This window comes from Acomys minous (genome assembly GCF_964271855.1).
Source record: "Acomys minous genome assembly, chromosome: 20".
Lineage (NCBI taxonomy): Eukaryota > Metazoa > Chordata > Mammalia > Rodentia > Muridae > Acomys > Acomys minous.
The window spans coordinates 16,814,913-16,835,213 of record NC_140502.1 but is presented as its reverse complement, the minus strand read 5'-3'; positions in this window follow the sequence as shown (position 1 = coordinate 16,835,213).

Genomic DNA, 20,301 nt, shown 5'->3' with positions numbered 1-20,301 from the left:
AAAAAGAAAACTCCATGTGAAATTTCTAATTGCTGTCCAAATTCTCAATCACCAGCTGGAATTCCAGCAATCACGGGATAAAAGCAAACAGTTCACAGAAACTTCAAGGATAGCCATGGGAACACAGAGGTATAGCCAGTGTCAAAAAAGCACACATATCTGAGTGCAGTGGTAACATGTTCCTGTAAGCCATATACTGTGAAAGAAAAGGAGATGGGTACTAGGGAGATCAGGATGACATACCATATAAAAGATGAAATAAAACCTCAGACTGGAAGAAAATAATTGGGTAAGTGAACAAATTCTTCAGTTTGAGAGATTTTCTGAGCTCTACAAATCAGCATCTGGGTAGGAAACAAAACCATCCATTTCTCCCAAGCCTGCATCGTCAGAAATGTCCTGTTTTTTTGTCTGATGTGCCACACCTTCCTTTTTACACTGATTTCTTGGACAGGATCTTTGGTTCTTAAGGAAGGGAGTGTGGGGACAATTTGGATGAAGATGTGTTTTTAGGTTTATAGTAGTAACCAAGTCTTGAAGGACACTCAGGTGGAGTACCTCAGCAAATGGATCTTTGCTTTGAGCACCCTATGTGTCTCAGCTACTGTTGTCTCAGTCTTTGCTTCTAGAGGTGTGGCTTGACCAAGGAAGGAGCTACAACTGTGGCTTGTGATCCAGCACCTCTTTTTGGGTCCTAAGGCTGGCTTGCTCACATTCCTCATCTCCATGGGAGGAACCCTTCAGGCTGGGGCTGAATATTGGTATGGAGTTCTTCCTAGATACTCAGAATCTTCGCTGGCAAAGGCAGTGATAGTTCAATGGCCATGGATGTTGTCAAATCCAACATGAGCTCCAGGGCAACAGTGTATTTCAGGCAGTCCTCTAAAAACATGACCTAAGATAAGGTGGACATCTGGTGGATATGGGAATGATTCAAGCCGAATCCAAGTATGAGATGTCATGGAGCCTTTACCCTTGGGAAAAGACTCCCAGAGTAGGGAGATAAAAACAACTGATAAAAACATCAACAACAAAATTTCTCTGCCTACAAGATCTTTATGGGTAAATATAGACCCTCTGAGGGACTTCCCTGTGTCAATGATGCTTCTTTAGCCTTTGGACCTGTTCCTGGTGTACCTTTCCAAGGAAGTTATGTGCATTCCCATCATCCAGGCTCCCACTGAATGCAAATAGGAGGAAGGCTACAATTGCTGTAATATCGATGATTGCAGAATCACAGTTGAGAGGGAGGAACATGGAAGGCTTTGACTTAGTGTTCCCTAGCACACTGTTAGCCATAATCAGTAGTTACAGGACACACTAGATCAAGATTTTTAAAAGAAATCCGAGAGTGAAAAGGAATCCATGACGCCAAGCAGTGACAGTGCAACTTCAGCAGCCTCAAAACAACTGAGCTCTTTAAGGACTTGCTGGTCTTTGATGAAAGTGTCATCTTGATCAAGTTCTGTGAGTTTAGTTGTGTTGACTGATGGAGTCTTTGTTGGGTTTCCAGCTGCACTTGTGTCTGTTGCGGAAAATGCTGATGAAGCTAGCCAGAAATATGAAGGTTGGACTGAGGCTGGAATTCGGGCTGTAGCTGGGTGTTCAGAGGATGGACATGCTGCTGATAGATCTGGGATTCTTTCTCCTGTTCCTGTGGATTGCCCAGCCTGTGCGAACATCAGGGTTTCCCATGCAAAACTCATATTGTTCTCACCAAGGGAGAAGATGGATTCTGGATCTGGGAACATACTGGGATGGAATGGAGGAGGAGAGCTGACATATGATGGTCTCTCCCCCAATGAAGAAACGGATTCTGAATCTAAAGACATACTAGATAGGGTGAGTGGAAGAGAGTTGGTGGAAATAGACTGTTTCTGGGAAACAGAATCTTCACAGACAGAGACTAGAGGAATCCCAATGCCTTTGGGGCTGGCAGATATGTCACAGGAAACTTGGCCTTGCTTCCCAAGTGGTACACTAGATGGGAGGGCAGGTCTGTCGTAGGAAACGTGATCTCGCTTCCCATCCGGATTCCAAGGTAGTTTCTCAAGTTTCTTTCGATTCTGCCTAACTCGCTTATTCTTGAACCATATCTGGAGAGAAAAGGGAAAGCGGAAATCAAAACAAGTCAGCTGTATCATTAAGCTCCCAAATATTAATATACTGTGTGAAAATTCTGGCTATTGGTTGCTATGCTGTGCAACACATATCCCAAATCTCTCACATTCCTGAGCCCAAGAATGATGACGGCAGTATGAGCTGGACTTGAAAACTAACAGAATAAGGTAACTTCTTCTAGGAGTTGCAATTGTGATGTCTGACTAAAGTCTACACCTCCCAGATTAGAGAATGAGAAAAGATTTTCACCAACCGTAATCTAACCAAGAGACAAATATCATACCTCTTTGAGAAATTTCACCCCCAAAATCAAACAATCCATTTATAAATGGGGCACATGTACAGATCTACCAAAAGACCATAGATAACAAATCCTTGCCTATACCCAAAATATTTTCTTCCTTACTGCATGGCCACTTGCTCCACTGAGTACATTGGAGAGTTAAGTAAGAATGGATAAAGAAAATATGGTCCATTTACACAATGGATACTAGTCTGGTATCCAAAAATGCGATTCTTCAAATGTTCAGGCAGATTGGTGGAACTAAAATGATCATTTGGAGTAAGGTATCTCAGACCCAGAAAGACACCCAATGTATATCTGCATGGTATATATTAACTTATATGTGGATATTAGCCCAACCTGATGTTCTCTGAGAAACTCCAACCTGACGTGTTGTCAGCACAGATACTTGTGCATACTTGGTGAATGGGTGATGAGAGTTGCATGGAAGAGGTGAGCATGCAAGTAAAAGGAAGGGTTAGGTGCTCCACAAGGGGCCCAGCATATCTGGAATGAGGGGAGATTGCAGAAAGTCATACAGCAAGCAAGGACATGGCAAGCAGAGAACTGAGACAGTATGTGCAGACATAGCCAAGGGTCAAATCATTCTGCGTGTTCTCATGGGGGAGGAAAAAAGAAACTGCCTCTGATATGAACTCGGGTGCCCATAATATGATCACTGCCCTTTGGTCAGATGGCCTTGAAGGTACACAGAGGGAAGAGATGCATACTATTCTGATGAGAACAGAAAAGCTAAGGTCAGACAATAGGAGAGAAGGGCCCACCCTTTCTCAGGTCTAGGAGAGCAGAGTAGGGCAGAAGAGGAAAGACAGTGGGAATAGGAAGAGAAGAGTATAGTGATAACATTCAAGATGTACTATGGATAATTACAATATATAAAATAATTTTAATGTCATTCTTAGTGAGGTAAACTAGAGCCAGGAGGAAACCCATGACATGTACATACTTATAAGCAGTTATTAGAAATATAGCAAAGGACTCAATTCCACAGACCCAATGAAGCTAAGCAGAGTCCAAAGGAAGATGCTTGAAACTCACTCAGAACAAAAAAGGCCATCAAAATCCACAGTAGATAGGGGCAATGAAGTGATTTGGAGATTTGGAGATGGGTTGGGAAGGATAAATGGACTGAGGATAAGATTGGTAAAGAGCTGAGGAGGGTGTGTGAGGAGAAGAAAGAGGAGAGAAAACAGAAATCTGGGGAGATAACATCTCTGGGTAGAGGAGGCAGACAGCAGTGGGGCGTAACTGTCTTCTGAGAGGTACCTCAGAAGGTATGATATTTGTCTCTTGGTTAGATTACGGTTGGTGAAAATCTTTTCTCATTCTCTAATCTGGGAGGTGTAGACTTTAGTCAGACATCACAATTGCAACTCCTAGAAGAAGTTACCTTATTCTGTTAGGTATCACCTGATGGGAACATACACAGTAACCCTGGCAACAGGCTGAGTTGAAGGACTGCTGTGGATGAGTAGGAGGAAGAATGAAGGGAGCCAGATGGGTGAGAGACCCTAAGAAATCCTTCAGAGTAATCTTGCCTGGGTATTCAGACTGAGCCACCCGCCAAAACTTTTATGTGGACAGAAAGTAGATCTTCTATTCTTTCATAACAAATGTGCAGCTTTGGGCACACTGATGGTCCCCTATTGCAATGAGTAGGGGCTGTCTCTGACTCTGGTATCTACTGTTAGGTAATTCTTACTAGCTGAGTTTCCTCATCACTCTCAGGTGGGAAAGGATTGCTTTGACCTGCAGTGACTTGAGATAATTGTCTGAATTTGTTATACTTGGGGGCCTCCCCTTAACTTGGAGGAAGGAGACAGAGGAATAAGAGCATAGCATGGGGAATGGACTGAGGGGAGTATAAGGAGGCACGAAAAATTTGGGTATAAAGTGGTTAAGTAAATAAATTAGTGAGTGGAGAATAGAAGAAGCCAAAAGAGATGCAATCCTAACCATGCACACAACTCCACCAACCTTGTACAACCTGGAACTAATCAAAGGAACTCCAAGCAATGTAGGGACACCTGAAATCAAGCATTCAGGAAAGTGTGCTCTTGGCTGATTAGGGAGTGGCTATCTGACTAGTAGAGAGAAGGAGACAGAAGATGGGACATACCTTGATCTGGTGCTCTGTCACATGGAAACTCTGAGCCAGTTCCTTGCATTGATCTTTAGTCAGGTACTTGTGTTTATCAAATTTTCTTGGGAGTATCTGGTTTTGTTCCGTGGTGAACACAGTGCGTTTTTTCTTCTGTCTTGGATCATGGAGAGAAACCCACGATTGTGGATGGACTTGAGAAGACATGAGACCTTGTGAACTTGATAGGCCTGAGGTGCCTGGGGAACCTTGGAAGTCCACATTCACTAGAGAACAAGAGGATGTTTTGCCTGGAAGGAGAGAAGATCATATGATCATTTGTACATTTTTTTTTGGCAACAGAAAGCCTTGGGAAACTAGACATCCTCAGACATCACTGAAATTTGCTCCCATTTGGAGCCCATGTGGCACAAAATCAACCTTATACAAGGGAAGCCACACATTCTCTATCTCTTACACTCAAACCTCCTGAAAAATTCCTCTAGACTTTCTATACAACACAAGTCTCAGTCCTGTTCCCTCTCTGGTGAACTGTGCACAAAAGCTCTTAAGAATGGCCTGCACTATGGAATCTCACAAATACTTGTCCTCTGTCTTTCCTGAACTCTGCAATCTTCTGGTTCCTGCTGTTCACATATAGAAAAAGTTACAACCACATTCTATATTCTCTAGGACCCTCTACCCATCAAATAGCAGTTTTCCTGTACCAAAACCTCCAACACAGAAATAAGCTCCAGAAGGGTTCCAAAGACTTTTCTTCTATGAGATGCCTCTCTCCCTGAAGATGGTAACTCTCCCACCATAGTCATTATATACAGACATTATTAAGGACACCAACTCACCAGGAATCTAGGAAGTTGTATTTTTCTTTGGTTCCTCCCTGTGTTTGATCGCTTCTACATTAACCAGAGCTCAAATATCTTCTCCAGGCAGTAAATGCTAAGATGCACCCATACTTTGGCTTCTCCCACAATCCCTAAGCCACACCCATCTGTTATGTGACACTTATATCGTTTCCCACCTCAGAGTGTCCTCTTCTTATTGATTTCACTTCAAGTGCTTTTGATTGTTTTTGAATCAGGGTCTCATCAAGTACACCAGCCTGCTGTAAAATGCACTGTGTAGAGAAGCCTGGCCTCAAACTCACAGAGATTGGCTTTCCTCGTCTTCCTGAATGCTGCCACTATAGGTGTGCTATACCAGGACCTTAAAAAATTTAACCATTGTTTACAGACCATGTACTGAGTGGTACATCTATCATTAATGAAAGGACTGCTGATTAAGAGGCAGGTGAATCTCTATGAGTTATGATATAGCTTGCTCTATATAACACGGAGGCTAAATATCAAATATATCTAAAGGACACCACAAAGTAGACAAAAACACACCAAATAACACATTTACAATCGCTGAAAATTGGGAATACTGCTACCTCAAGACCCAGCAACTCCACTCCTAGACCTATACCTGGAAAATGCTCCAGCATGCAACAAGGACATTGGCTCAACTATGTTCGTAGTAACTTCATTTGTAATATCCAGAATCTGCACACAAGGTAGATGTTCCTTAGCCAGAGAATAGATAAAGGAACTGTGGTGCATTTACACAATGGAATACTGTTCAGCTACCAAAAACAAGGAAATCTTGAAATTGGTAAATGGTAAATGGATGGAACTGGAAAAGATCATCCTGAGTGAGGTAATCTAGACCCAGTAAGACACATATGGTATATACTCACTTATAAGTGGGTATTAGCCCAACATAGCTATCCTCTGAGAGACTTTACTCAGTGGGGATCAGTTCATATACTGGAAAGCAGAGCTATAGTCTGAGTGAAGAGCTGTGTTGGGGGAATGGAAGGAGGGTAGGGGTGTCAGGACTTCTGCTAGGAAACTATCAAGGCTGGCAGATCTGGACCCAGGGGGACATGGACAAACTCCTTCACCAACCAAGGACATTGCAAGCAAAGAACCTTGACCTCCTGCTCAGATCCAGCAGATGGACAACTTATTCTCCATGTAGGGAAGCGACTTTGAGCAGAAGACTGCCTCTGACATGAACTCTGGTTCCTGGGATTTGATCACTTCTCCTGTACAGAGAGGCACTATGGGAGTAGAGAGGAAGGGGATGCAGGCTATCCAGATGAGACCTGAAAGACCTCAAATAGGAAGTTATTTAGTTTATAATTGTTTGACCCTCTGGTCAGTAAGAGACAGTAAGAGGCTCGTGTGAGGATTCTGGAGTCATTTTGTTTTGGCCAACCTGGTGTCTAAAGAAAATCAATGTGCCTAATATTTATAATGCTTCAAAAAAATCTGTCAATCCACTGAAAGATCAATAAATTTGGGCATCATACGGAACATTTAGTACTTGTTACATAAAAATACATATATTTGCCAGGCATGGTGGCATAGGCAAGCGGATTACTATGAGTTCGAGGCCAGCATGGTCCACAAAGCAAGGTCAAGACAGGCAAAATAATATCGAGAAGCCCTGTGTGAAAAAAAATCATAAAACACCATATATTAAGTTTGTATTCTGTTTGGTTCTATGCTATTAATAAAATATAGTAGATCAGTCAGTAAGTTATTTTTTTTGTTTGTTTTGGTTTTTTAAGACAGGGTCTCTCTGTGTAGCCTTGGCTGTCCTGGACTCGCTTTATAGACCAGGCTGGCCTCGAACTCACAGCGATCTGCCTGCCTCTGCTTCCCAAGTGCTGGGATCAAAGGCGTGCACCACCACCAACCGGCTCAGTAAATTATTTTGTAACCTAAAAATCTAGATATGGTGGCTCATATTGTAATCTGGTTTGTGGAAGAATCACCAACACATCTGCAAATCACATGAAAGAGTGAGCTACACACTGATAGTCTGCCTCAGGAAACAACAAAACAGGAAGGGGATATGTTAAAATAACTTCACCTTTGCATTGCTTGTCCTCTCAGAAACCTGTCTCTGTAAAACTCTCTCTGTAAAACTCCCTATGAATTCCACAAATGGAACTGTCATGAACTCAGAACGACTGCACTGCCTCTCAACTACCCGATTCAACTGAACTGAATGAAAAGAACAGACTAGAACTCAGAGATCATCGTGATGCCCTTAGGGATGGGATTAATGTCTTGTTCCTCCTCACCTTGACCTAATCTTTCCTTTATCTGGAATTTGCTTTCTTGGAGGCTGGCCTTGAACTAAGAGATCTGTTTGCCTATCTCTTGGGATTAAAATCCTTTAACATGGATTACACAGACCTAGAAGGTTTTTAGATATGATCTCTTCCCAGTGCAGCCAAATTCTGAATTGAAATTTCTCTACAAAGATGGTGTGGAATGGGTTGAGTGAGCAGCATTTTGAGTACTAAATCTACTGTGAGGTTGGTCATTTTCCTATCTCTAATCCCAGCTGCTAAAGATCATTATCAGCTACAAAGAGACTTGAGGTCCAGTTTAGCTCTGTCTCTGAGCCTCAACAAGACAAAATCTCTCCATGAGCCTCTCCTGCTTTTCAAATGAAAGGAATAATCAGTACACCTAATGTTGTCAAGTAGATACTAGAACTTAGAGCACAGACCTATAATACAAGATTATTTATAAATTCAGCTGAAGAACTTCCACTTTATGTGCAGTCTACACTATAGTTTCACTTTGAGGTAAACAATAGATATGACTCTAAAACTTTTCAATTGAAAAATAAAAACAATCTTTACCTGTTTTGGTTGCTTCTAAACCAACAACTCAGATAATCAGAAATAGTTAATAGAAATTAGTAAAAAAATGAAACCTTTGGGTTCCTTTCAAAGTCTTTTTGTTTTTGAGATTTGTTTGTTTGTTTGTTTTTTGCTCTGCTTTCAAGAAAGCGGAAAACCTTAGATCATGGATGTTGGTACAATTTGGGCAAACTAGCTGTCTAAAAGTCTAAACAGGACACTCTTGTTCTCACTAAAAATTGTTGACCAAATGTCTAAGATTGACACCTTTTTATAAAAATGGAAAGTTATGAATTTTTAACACTGAATTTCAAAAACAGGCATTTCTAGGAGGATTTGGTGACTTACACTTTAATCCCACCACTAAGGGGCAGAGGAATGTGGATCTCTGAGTCAGAGGCAGGATGCATCTACAGAGGAAGTTTAAGAATATAGAAGTTTTCTCAGAGAATCAATGCCTCATAGAATAATAATAGTAATTTTGGCAACTACTCTTCAGCCATGATACCACCACTATCATGCTATTTCTACATGGAGCATCTAGACCCTAAATCATGTTCCCTGGATAATTAAATCCCTTACAGTCCCACAGTTGCCCGTAAGATCTTCTATAAGCATAGGCCTGATCATGGATTATTTGGTCACAGATTGGCCCTATAATGAGTAGGTGGCCACATAGAGCTGCGGTTGTATTTTTTGAGAGGATGCACTGCTTTTACTCCAACACAGCCTCCCTGAAGTGTGTTTCCTGGAAGTTTAATTACTTCCACCTGGGTGAATATGGAAGCTTCATCTATCTTCTTACTTGTTCAGGAAACCTATGTCATGGAAGACCTACCTTACATTACTAAGGCATGGCAAGGTTTCTTGATACCTAGAAAAGTATTAAAGTTAACTACATTATCAAATTAGTACAAATTTTATCACAAATGTCTTGGTGAGGTCCAGAGACAGAGCTAATATTGACCTTAAGCCTCTGTGTAGTTTATGGTGATGTACAGCAGTTTCCATTAGAGAATAATAAGAGTGTCCCACTGCACAGTAGATTTAGTACTGAAAACAGAGCCCACTCTACACTCTGATATTGATCCCATCTGTACAGAGAAATTTCAATTCACAATATGGCTGAACGGACAAGATATCGCATACAAAAATCTTCTAGCTCTTCTTAATCCAGTTGGAATGCAGAAATAACTTTAATCCCAAGAGACAAACAAATAGATTTCTGAATAAAGGCCAGCCCAGAATAAAGCAAGTTTTAGATAAAATAAATCTCATGTCCAGGGTGTGGTGACACATGCCATTAATCCAAGATCTCAGGCAATCATGGAGGTCTGAATTCTAGTTAGTTCTTTTCAGTCAGTTCAGGTGACTCTGCTAGGTCAGAGGCAGTCAAGGGTAGTTCATTTCCTGGCATTTCAGTTTCTGGAATTCACAGGCAGTTTAACTAGGAGAGTTTTGTAAAGACCAAATTCAGAGAGAGGAAGCTATACATAGCTCAACACAAAACAGAGAATGAGAAGGATCCATAAGTTCAGAACCTATTTCCAAAGATACTATGAGGCAAAGAAGAACAATTGAGAAAAAGGATGAGAAAAATTCAGACTGAGAGACTAGGAGAGGAGTTTCAGCCAGAACAGCTGATTTAAAGCAGCCAGCAAGAGTTTAGAAAGAAATAGAAAGTGTGATTCTAATCATCAAAAGGTCACTGCAGTTCCTTCCTGCACTATCTCCTACATGGAAACTCCACTACAGAAGGTAGAATTGATAAGCACTCGTGATTTGCTACTGAATATCATTAACTTCACTTGCTTGACTTTAAATCATTCTCACCCTGAGCTAACTGATTCAATTTGGTTATGCAAGACGCCAACCCTCGTTTTTATAAAGGAATTGCAGTAATTGAAAACATCTCTAATTCCTTTGACCATTCTAAATGCCATAGGGCCCAACTAGATAACGCCAAGCTATCCTTGAGTTCCCTATCAGGCTCTGAGTTATGTTTAGGTAAAGTTATTCCCCTCTCCTATCAACATCTCTGTAATATAACCATCACTGAGATATTTTCCCTTTCTGATTATATTCTTCTCAGTAATTACACTTGGTGGGCCTGTAACAATGGTTTCACTCCCTTCATATACTCCTCCCATTTAAAAAACAGTAAGACCACCTTTTGTATCCTGGTTCAATTAGTCCTCTACTTAATATATTATATTGAAGAACATTTTCCCACTACTGGGATCCTGTTACTGAACAAGCCCTACTTAGAACCAAATGTGAGCCTATAACAACAATTACCCTTGCTGTCCTCCTCGGATTGGGCACTACATGTACTGGAGTAGACATAACCTCTCTTGTTCTCTCCAACAAACATTACTTAGATCTTCACCTGTCAATTGATGAAGACTTGGAGCAGATGAAAGCTGCCATATCCCACCATGAAAAATCCTTGCCTTTCCTCAGTGATTTCTTTCTACAAAGTAGGAGAGGTCTAGGCTTGCTACATCTTCAGCAAGGGGGACTTTGTGCTGCCCTCAAAGAAGAGTGTTGCTTTTATATGGACCACTCTGGGGTAGTTAAAGATAACGTGGCCAAGGTTAGAGAAGGCTTAGAAAAAAGAAAAAGACAACGAGAACAGGAGCAGAGTTGGTTCCATAATTGGTTCTCCACTGCCCCTTGGCTTACTACCTTGTTACCCTCCATTCTGGGCCCCCTGGTAAAATTTCTCCTCCTTATCTCTTTTGGTCCCTGAGCTTTTAGGCGCCTCACTATCTTTGTAAAACAACGGCTAGATGCTCGAGATGGTCAATACAGGTGGGTGACTTCTCTGCCTCTTTGAGCTGGCAGGTTTTCACCACAGCATTGGGCTCTGAAGTCTTTATTGGTAAAATAGAATGATCTGCAAAAATGCAAGGACACCACATGCTGTCGAAGATGTGGGGAGAAAGGAACACTCCTTCATTGCGAGTGGGAGTGCAAACTAGTACAGCCACTTTGGAAATCTATCTGGTGCTATCTCAGAAAACTGGAAATAGGGCTTCCTCAAGACTCAGCTGTTCCACTCCTTGGAATATACCCAGAATATGCTCCAGCACACAACAAGAAAATTTGCTCAACCATGTACATAGCAGCCTTTTTCATAATAGCCAGAACATGGAAACAGCCTTAGTGTCCCTCAATAGAAGAATGGATAAAGAAACTGTGGTACATATACACTATGAAATACTACTCAGCTATTAAAAACAAGGAATTTCCCAAATTTGTGGACAAATAGATTGAGCTAGAAATGATCATAATGAGTGAGTTAACCCAGAAGCAAAAAGAGTCAAATGGTATATACTCATAGTCCCATGAAAGCTTTCACTTACCAGCAAAATGGTACAGAGGCAAGGACATCCTATTTGCACTCTACATGTAAGAAGCATGGGAGAATAGCAACGTAGAAGGATCCAAATGGTCTTAGAAACCTACAAGAAGAACATTATGATAGGCAGATTTGGGTCCAGGGGTCCCGCTCAAACTATCACACCAGCCAAATACAATACAGGCTGGAAACGTCAAACTTTTACCCAGATCTAGCCAATGGCCAGGGCATTCTCCACAGTTGAGTGGAGAGTGCGGTATGACTTTCACACCTACTCTGGTGCATCATATTTGGCCATGTTCCCTGAAGGGAATACCTGGTGGCACTCAGAGGAAAGATAGCAGGCTACCAAGAAGAGACTTGATACCCTATGAACATATAAAGGGGGAGGAAATCCCCTCAGTCACAGTCATAGGGGAGGGTTGTAAGGGGAAAATGGGAGGATACAAGGGATGAGATAACCATTGAGAGGTAACAAGAATAAATTAATAAAAAATTATTTTGAAAAAATAGAATGATCTGGGATTTTCAATTATAACACTGTTTATCTTGTTTAGTCAGAATTGTTAAGATCAATTAAACTAAGGACATTTTATGCTGGAAAAAATGTGGGCAAAGACAAATAATTCCTTATTGCTGGTGTAGCTGGAATCTATACAGGTACTTTAGAAACAATGTGTACATTCCCAAAAAGGTGACAGAGACAGGTCTTGGATACAAGTCTAGAATATCAGTCACTAAAATCTGAAGTAGCCAGGATGTAAAGCAGGGCTGATTGGGCAGGTTAATGAGGCCATGTGTCAAGATAAATACTTACAAGGGCAGGCAGGCACCATGTCTGTCTTTTACCATCAAGTTATTACCTAGCTTCGTTCCTGGGATTAACAGGGTGTAAAAAGAAAAACTAATCCTGTATTTTGTCCTGTGACATAGACATACCTGAGAGCTATGAGTTTTCATGGACACACTAAACAATTTGACAGAAGAAATCTGTTTTAGTTTCTATGTGGTCCACTTCAGAGCATTTATTTAGTACATATATGTTTATTTTATGTATATGAGAATTCAAATTACACATAAACATAGCAAGTGTACACCCTGACCTCAATGGCATGAACAGGTCATAGGATAGAAGCTGATAGTGAGCCGTTGTATTGCTTTTATCTATGCTCCTTTTGCAAAGGACAACAAACATCTCGGAAGTTGTTAGCTATTCCAACAGTTCATGTAAAGCCATTAGTAATCCTTGGAATCAGAGAGCTCAGTTCTTACTGCAGTGGACATGCTTTAAGTGGCAAGCACACACATGCTGCCTCAACAATGTCATTGGTTATACTCCCAGAAGTTCCTAAGCCATTTTCTTCCCTCCCTGGCCCCAGAAATAGGTTTCTATGGATAAAATCATACAACACAAACACACACACACAAACACAAACACGCGCACACACACACAGAGTAAAGTAAATCTATCAGCCATTCTGGAATGAAAAGAAGATTAAAAAATGTTTTCTGAAATGTTTTTAAGGTATTTAATATATAATACAACAACAAGTGAAGAATACTACAGATAGCGCTTGAAACAGTCTCAGTGTGTGGATAACACTGACATGAAACTAATACAGAGTAGCTTGCATCTACACCCTCAGTCTTAAGAGTGATGACTTTCCCTACCACACCACTTCTTTGTTTTGCAGATGTCCGGGCCTCAACCAGTCCACAATCAAAGTGTTCATTGGGGGTGTGATGTACCTCAATTCATCTAGCCAACTGATAGACCTAGACCATTAAAGATTTGCTTCAAGAGCAGTTTATCTTCTGGACTGCAGTCTTTAGCAGCCTCTGCTTCTTGGAATGCAGCTTAAGTAAAGTGTGTAGATTCAACTGAGGCGCCTCCAGCTACTGCTGGGTCATTCTCACCTGCAGTTACTAAAAAATGACCAGGGCCTGCAACTGCAGCAGGAGCTTGGCCAGCACAATGGCCTTATTGGAGTCCACACCTGGCACCATCTGAGCCTTGCTCAATGTGCAGAGTTTCCTCCAGGCTGGCATAAATTTGGGTAATTGAACCCACACAAGATTTGCCTGAAGACATGGACTGTCCAGTGGCAGAATCAATAAGAGATGAGGAACCTGGGGAACTGGTTGATCCACCAACATCCTTAGAGCTTTCCATTTTCTCTGGAGGTCCTGAAATATTCTGAAGCTTTTTCTTTTTGTACTTCGCTCGGTGGTTCTTGAACCAGATCTGGAAAGACAAAAAAAGAAGTTTAGTAAGATGAAGTTGCAGGAGATGCATAAAAGAGGTAGGAAGTCAGGATGCCTAGGACCGGACAATAACAACTAGGGAAACTTCACCTACATCTTCTGAGTCATTACTAGAAACATTAGTGCCTGGGTCCCTGAGACCCTACATGGGAATATGTGGCTCCAGGGTAGTACCCATGCAGAACCTGAAGGCCAAGTCCAGCTCTGGATGAACAGATATCTCCAGTCCACAAATAACAACTCCAAGAATTGTACAAGCACCAAATGTGAGAAAATTTGAAAATGTGAAGGTGAAAATTGGAGAACTATTGTGGCTGCAGTGAGAGAGAGACAAGAGAAAGTCATACCCGGATCTGGTACTCTGTCACTCCAAGATTTTGGGCCAGCTTCAAGCATTGCTCTTTGCTTGGGTACATGCGATTATTAAAATAAGTTTGCAGCTCTAAGGTTTGTTTTTCAGAATATTTAATGCGATGCCTTCTCTTCTTCTTTGGCGCTCTGAGGTGAACTTCCAGGTCATTGTATGCATCAGAGAGATTCAGACAGTCTAATGAATTAGTAAAAATAAATAAAGAAATAAATAAAATAGCAATACACAGAGAAAAAGAGAGAGAGAGAAAGAGAGAATGAGGGATGGGGGGTAGTAAATGAAATCAAAGTACCCCTGACATGATCATCGTGCCTAAACTACAATGTAATTTGTACACCTAGTATTTATCAACCTATCAGTAATCTGTTTGTATTCATGTTTTTAAAACATGTTGTGCTTTGGTGCTATCTCTAATTTGTTGTGCCATCACATCCATATTTTTGGAGATTACACCAGATCAGATAGGTTATTAATATTTACAGGAAGCCTGGAGTGGTGGTACACGCCTTTAATCCCAGCACTCGGGAGGCAGAGGAAAGTGAATCACTGTAAATTTGAGGCCAGCCTGGGCTCCAAAGCGAGTCCAGGACAGCCAAGGATACACAGACAAACCCTGTCTCAAAAAAACAAAAAACAAAAACAAACAAACAAAAATTTACAATATATCAAAACTTTAACTTTGAATTTTAGAACAAGCAGTTCTAGGAGGGTTTGGCGACATACACCTTTAATCCCACCACTAATATGGTAGAGGAATGTGGCTCTCTGAATTTGAGGACAGATAGATCTACAGAGGAAGGTTAAGAATATCCAGGGCTTCTCAGAGTATCCATGCCTAATAAAATACTGATGTTTCTAATGATGGGTTTAATACCCTCTCACTTCTGCTCTCCAGACTTCAATAGCACACTTAGAAGCAGGAGGTCAGAGGATATCTGTGATCTTGTACCACCTATGGTCTCCACAGAGAGACCAAAAACAGTCTGTAATATATAGACTTACAGGATCTCAAAAAAGTAAGCAAACAGACCAAAGAAATTTTAACACAGGTGGTCATCACATGGATGCAAATTTACACTGTAAATATTATTTTATATAATTGGAAAAGCAAAGATAATTAAAACAAACAATACTTTGTGGTGGGGAACATGTGGAAAAAGAAGGACTCATATTCATTACAGATAGAATTTGAAAACAGTACATCCTCCCCACAGTCCTCAAGTCATCTACGCCGAATCCTTACATACAAACTCACCCTGGGTATCAGCCGGCTCTCCCATCTTCTCAGATGCCTCCTGATGTTTGAAGCTCTACTCCAGGAATCTAGCCTTAAATACTTTCTCAGTCCAGGACCCTCCCACCAACACACCTTTAATCCCTTCATGCCCAGCAGACACTCCCACCCTGTGGCCTCACTCTGTCTGCAGCCACACCTTATCGGGATGCCTGGTTTGCTTGGAACACAAAATTACATCTTCCTTGGACCAACTCTCTTGACTCTCCTGCACTCTTAGGGGTTCAACTCAGAAGACATTGAGACTCCACTGGTTGGTGACCACCTCAAGAAATGAGCCTTCATGCAACACACTGCCCAGCTGACCTTCTCTATATGGATATGGCTGATAGTCCTCCTTTTATCTCTCTTTATAAAATTGAGACAGAGTCTCCCTACATAGCCCACTCTGGTCATCATCTCACAGAGATCGATCTAGCTCTGGCTCTTTAGACTGGGATAAAGAATAGTCCACAAAACTCACTTTGTTTCTCACTTCTTGATGGGGCATTGTCTCCTCAACCTTCGATAATTTTGGCAACTAATCTTCAGCCATGATTACTCCACTATATTGCTATTTCTAAGTGAGCAATCTTCATGCTAAATCTTGCTCCCTGGATAATTGGAGTCCTTACAGTTCAACAGTGGCCCCAAAGCTCTTGTATAGGCTGGATCATGAATTCTTTGGTCACAGATGGGCCGTATAGTAAATGGGAATCCATAGACAGCTGCCGATGTATTTTTGGAGAGGATGCTCTGCTTTTCCTCCAACCCAGGCTCCCTGAAGTTGCTTTCCTAACAGTTTAACTACTTCTGCCTGGGTGAATATGGAAGTTTCATCTATCTACTTATTGTTAGGGTAACTTGTGTCATGGAAGAACTAGGTTTACTGTACTAAGTCTTAGGAATGTTTCCTGATACCTACAAAGGAATAAAAATAAATATATTATCAAATTAATGCAAAATGTATCCAAAACATCTTGGTGAGGCTCAGTGACAGAGCTAAATTGGACTTCAAGCCCCTGTGGTGCTGATGATGACCTACAGAAACTACGATTAGAAGATAGTAAGGATGGCCCACTACACAGTAGATTTAGTACTGAAAAGGAAGCCCAACAACGCCTACTGTTATTGACACCATCCTTATAGAGAAATTTCAATTTACAACTTGGCTCTACTGGCAAGAGATTACATTCAAAATCCTTCTAGATCTTTGGAATTCAGCTGGAATACAGATATGGCTTTAATCTCAAGGGACAGACAAATAGACCTCTGAGTTCAAGGCCAGGCTTGTATAAAGGATCCGACTCTGCTTGCTTAAATTTTCATTCAGCTTTAAGAGGGGATTTTAATCTTCTGTAGATTTAGAGAAAGCTTCCTGGGACTTGGCTCCATAAACTCAGTAAAGAAGCCTGGGTTGAGCTGTCATTTCTGAAAGAGAGACAGGTAGGAAGGTGTAGGGCTGAGGAAACTCCATCTCAGCAAGAAAGTTCACCAAACTCTGTGGGATAGAGCAGACCTTTAACACCATCAAAGAGGATACAGAGTCCCATGAATCTCTATGAGTTGGACACCAGCCTAAACTATAGAAGGATATATTACATTTATATTTTGAGTTACTTTTATTTTTGTCATAGGGCATCATTTGAACCATGAAATTACAACACATAGGGCCCATGGGAATGACCAGCTACAAGTTCTCCAGGATGCCCCTTTTGAAAGGCACTGCACTTAATTGCTACACCTTTGAAACATGTCAAACCGTTAATTGACATATCAGCTGTGTATTGCCTCAGGGGTGGACAAAGGAGGATCAGGCCTTGAGGACCTGCCTGGACCACACAGCAGTTCTAAGTCATACCTGGCCTACACTAGACCCTGCCTAAGGAAAAAGCATCAGCCTACAAAAGAAAATTATCTCTCCATGAGGCTCTAGCTTTTGAGATAAAAGGAATATTCACACACACACACACACACACACACACACACACACACACACACACACACACACACACACACACCAAATTATGGCAAATGAAAGCTAGACCTCAGAGCACAGACCTGTAATGCAAGGTAATTTATAAATGCAGTAAGATAACTTCAACATCCAATGCAATCTGTACTTGAGTGATGCTGAGGTAAACAATATAAATCACCTAATCTTTTTGTTTGACAAAACAGGGGCTAGATGTGGTGGTAGACACCTTTACTTCCTCTAATCCAGAGGCAGAAGGAGTCAAGTCTCTGTGAGTTCAAGTCCTACTTGGTCTACAGACAGACTTCCAGGACAGCCAATGCTACACAGAGAAACCCTATCTTGGGTTGAACACACACACACACACACACACACACACACACACACACACACACACACACACACAAAACAACTTCGGGGTAGAAAATATAAATTTATATTCTTATGCATCTTTTTCCATGTTTACCATGAAAATGACCCTAATTCAATCTGCATTCTTAAGGACCAAAGAAAACAGAGGAGAGAGAACAAGAAATGATTCAATTTTGTGAGGAAGCCATGGCTAGAGGGAAATAAGAGCAAATGTCTGCTATGTGTGGATCCTCAGTCTTCATGCCTACCCCTATGCCAGCATCCAATGTCACTGTTACAAACGCAGTGCAATACAATAGTAAACATCGAACCCCTCCCCTAATCTACTGGATGGACAGGACATTCTCCACAGTTATGTGGAGAGCAGGGGGGCTGACTTTGACATGAACTCTGATGCTCCATATATGGCCACCTCCTTTTAGTGTGGAGGCCTGGTGGCACTCAAGGAAAGAATAAACAGGATACCAAGATGAGACTTGATAGCCTATGACTATATAGTGGGGGAGGAGGTCCCCCTGGGTCATAGACCAAGGGGAGGGGAATAGGGTGAAAGAAGGAAGGAGGGAAGAATGGGGGGATACAAGTGATGGGAGAACAATTGGTTGTAATCTGAATAAAATAAAATTAAAAATAAATAAATAAATAAGTAATTTTTAAAATGCAGTTCAAGGAGATTTGTTTTAACAGAGCATGATGGCACATGTCATTAATCCAAGAACAACTGTGGGAACCTGAATTATAGATTATATAGATAGATAGATAGATTATATATATATATATATATATATATATATATATAATATCTGGTGTTTTATGATTTTTTTCACACAGGGCTTCTCTATATTATTTTGCCTGTCTTGACCTTGCTTTGCGGACCATGCTGGCCTCGAACTCACAGTGATCCGCTTGCCTATGCCACCACACCTGGCAAATATATGTATTTTTATGTAACAAGTACTAAATGTTCTGTATGATGCCCAAATTTATTGATCTTTCAGTGGATTGACAGATTTTTGAAGCATTATAAATATTAGGCACATTGATTTTCTTATACACCATGTTGGCCAAAACAAAATGACTCCAGAATCCTCACACTAGGCTCTTACTGGCTCTTACTGACCAGAGGGTCAAACAATTATAAACTAAATAACTTCCTATTTGAGGTCTTTCAAGTCTCATCTGGATAGACTGCATCCCCTTCCTCTCTACTCCCATAGTGCCTCTCTGTACAGGAGAAGTGATCAAATCCCAGGAACCAGAGTTCATGTCAGAGGCAGTCTCCTGCTCAAACTCCCTTCCCTACATGGAGGATAAGTTGTCCATCTGCTGCATCTGAGCAGGAGGTCAAGGTTCTTTGCTTACAATGTCCTTGGTTGGTGAAGGGGTTTGTCCATGTCCCCCTGGGTTCAGATCTGCCAGGCTTCATAATCTCCTAGCAGAAGTCCTGGTGTTCCTACCCTCTTTCCATTCCCCCAACACAGCTCTTCACTCAGACTATAGCTCTGCTTCCCAGTATATGAACTGATCCCCACTGAGTAAAGTCTCTCAGAGGACATCTATGTTGGGCTAATACCAACTTATAAGTGAGTATATACCATATGTGCCTTACTGGGTCTAGATTACCTCACTCAAGATGATCTTTTCCAGTTCCATCCATTTACCATTTACCAATTTCAAGATTTCCTTGTTTTGGTAGCTGAACAGTATTCCATTGTGTAAATGCACCACAGTTTCTTTATCTATTCGCTGGCTAAGGGACATCTACCTTGTGTGCAGATTCTGGATATTACAAATAAAGTTACTATGAACATAGTGGAGCCAATGTCCTTGTTGTATGCTGGAGCATTTTCCAGGTATAGGCCTAGGAGTGGAGTTGCTGGGTCTTGAGGTAGCAGTATCCCCAATTTTCAGCAAAAGTGCCAGATTGATTTCCAAAGTGGTTGTACAAGTTTGCGCTCCCAGTTGGAAAGGAGGACTTCTTTGTGAAAGTCCTGACACCCCCACTCTCCTTTCATTCTCCAACTCTTCCATTAAAAATACAGCTCTTCATGCAATGTCCTGTTGTGAACCCTATGTCTGTCTGGATCCTTCACTGGGATGAGTCTCTAAGTGGACATCTATGTTGGTTCAATATCTACTTCTAAGGGAGTATATACCATTTGTGTCTTTTGGGGTCTAGGTTACCTCACTCAGTGTGTTCTTTGCTACTTCCATCCATTTGCCTGCCTGTTTCATTATTTCCTTGTTTTTGATACCTGCATAATATCCCATTATATAAGGGAAGCAGAGTTATTTTTTCCATTCTTTGTCTGAGGGTCTACATTGTCTGCATGTTTTGATTTTTACAAACAAAGCTGATATGAACACCACTGTGCCGATGGCCTTGGTGGAGAATTCTTCAGGCACATGCCCAGGAGTGGAATAGCTGGTCCTTGAGGTAACACTACTCC